Source organism: Penaeus vannamei, chromosome 41, assembly GCF_042767895.1.
Source record: "Penaeus vannamei isolate JL-2024 chromosome 41, ASM4276789v1, whole genome shotgun sequence".
NCBI lineage: Eukaryota > Metazoa > Arthropoda > Malacostraca > Decapoda > Penaeidae > Penaeus > Penaeus vannamei.
In genome coordinates, this window is record NC_091589.1 from 24,205,723 (window position 1) to 24,208,222 (window position 2,500).

The 2,500-nt window shown below is 34.7% G+C and overlaps 1 protein-coding gene across 1 annotated transcript in view; it reads left to right on the top strand.

Moving 5' to 3' along the window:
- Positions 1-2,500, top strand: part of LOC138860396 (uncharacterized protein KIAA1143 homolog) — a 16,767-nt gene that overhangs the window by 9,572 nt on the left and 4,695 nt on the right. The window lies entirely within an intron of this gene.

Here is a 2,500-nt window from a genome sequence, read left to right on the forward strand (position 1 = left end):
TTATGATGGAACTTTTTTTTAACTAAAGAATTTACAGTAAATACTAGTACATAACAGATTACTGTTGGGAATGGTGTGTCCACTCAGATTTTACTCTTATCAATTATTTTAACACATAGGTGGCTCCATAAGAGCTTAGTGACTAATTACTGGTTCTACCTATCAGATCTCTTTTCTTTTTTCTTTGATTTTCTGCAAGATTCTTTTTTTTAAATTCTATATTTCTATTGGTATTTTACTGACATTATGATAATCATTATGTCAATAATGATAAGAACAGTATTGATAATAAAAGCATTATAAAAAAAGAATCCCCCAAATTCAAGGAATTACTAAGTCAACTGAGGAGATACAGGGGCTACTAATTGACTTCTTAGCTACCGAGTGCTTGTGGAGCCATCTATGAGTCAACAAAATGCACAAAACAAAAACTACAGTGGACATTACACAAAAGCTGGCAGCAGTAGTTTAACCCCTTGTATCCAGTGATGCCACGAGAGGTTGTAACCTGGAGTGTCCTTTTGCCTGATCCTGTCAGTGTGCTAGACGCTAGATTGGATGTGGACAACCTCGTGTCTCCAAGCCAGAGTACAGGCTTGGAAGAGTTGACTGTACAGGAAGATTTCTAACAAAGTTCTGTGAATTCTGTCTTCTCCCTAAGAGATATTAGACCAGTAGCTTCCCCTGAATTTATTACAAATGGTGACTTCCTTCTTTGGGGGATCTTTTACTCAGTGGATTAATAGTACAAGGATTCAACAAAGAGACATTAGTGAGACACTGAAAATTGATAACCAGTTTGTTGTGTTTTAATCTCATATGCATAATTATTGGTTCTTAACTGTTGATTAACAAGCTGTGATAATCATTCTGTTGTCTTTTAATGTTCATATAATTGAGGGGTCTTCATAATCCCTGTCAAAAGAAAAAAAAGATCAAAATAATAGTTATTAAACACATTTTATTGCGCAAGAATTAAGGGTAGATTAACCTGTTGGATCCAGTTGACATGAAAATCACAGTGCCAAAAATACGAGCAGTGGGTTACACAAGTAGCCAATATCCCAAGCATGTGGCACATAGGTCAGGTGCGCAAACACCCATAAGTGGTGACAAGACTCTTTCCTTCCCCCTTGCAAAGTTATTTTGTGTAAACTTTTTTAGCTTTTTTGTCATTTTGCAATGTCCATATTTGTCTTTAGATTTGCTCTATCCAAGTGGTAATAGCTTATTTTCCTTCCACAGACTTCATATCATCTCTCTATGTAGTAAATAACTTAGTGCAAAAAGAAAAAAAAGAAACATTTGGTTATTTGTGTCATATATCTTATTTTTTCATGATTTATAAATTTCTGTAATAAAACCTGCGTCACCTGTCACAGTGGCCAGGAATATGGTGCACAGCATGGAAGTAGCAATCTTCCTGGAGCTGGTGCTCTTCCAGTTACGACTTTACATCTTGCATTCCACATTTATTGATGGTCATAATGCTAAAGTCCCCTTCTAAGCGCCAAATGAGTCAAATCACACTCCAAAAGGCTTTGTGCACTTGTGGCGAGTCTTTTCCGTCACCCTGGGCTTTGCTCTTGACAGCAAGCTTGCGTCAACCGGCATGCAACCACTTTGTCCGATAACGGCATGTTCACATCACCCGGCTGTTGATCCAGATTTTTCCATTATGGGACTGTAACGTCATCCAGATCATAGGGGTTAAGAAATCCAAATTCTCATTTGTGTTTGTTTATATTTATCTTCTTTGTAGACATTTGTATTGTATGGCATTTTTATAGCAGCTTTGTTTGTTCACTAATCTGCAGAGGAAGTCTGTTTATTCTGTTTTGGTGTGTGGAGTAAATGAAAGATTGAATGAGTATTTATATGATAGGATTAAAAAATATATATATCCTACAGGTTATTATGATGATGGATGTTTTATTGCCTGATGTGTACTACCTGTTGCTTTTTGCTATTTAATTATCCTGTGATTATGGATGTGATTTAATATACTGGTTTATTTCTGTACAGAAATTGATTCTGTTTATATTTTTCCTTTGTATGTGATAAATAAGAGTAAATCCTTAGCTGATATTATATGTTAATTCTAGTGCATTTATGATATTTTTACTATATTAGATATGGACAGGTGTTGAAAAATATTTATATATTGGTTCTCATAATAGAATTCAGAGAAAAGAACACGTTTGGTAAGATCATTGATAAAGTTGGAGTCATATTATTGTATGCTGTTGCCATTGGTGAAATTATCATCTAATGAAATAGAAATTATTTTATTTTGTGAAGACAGCTGAACAAGTTCATTTCATAAATAATTGATGATTGAATGTTTATGGTCTTGATGACTCGCCTCCCTTACTAAAGAAATGCATTTTCCTGTGTTGTCTGTAAAAGATTCATGTTAAATTCCATAGTTAACCAATTGGATCCGGATCCTTCATTAACATTATGTGGTCCAAACTACGTGCATTAAGCTTACTAGAGC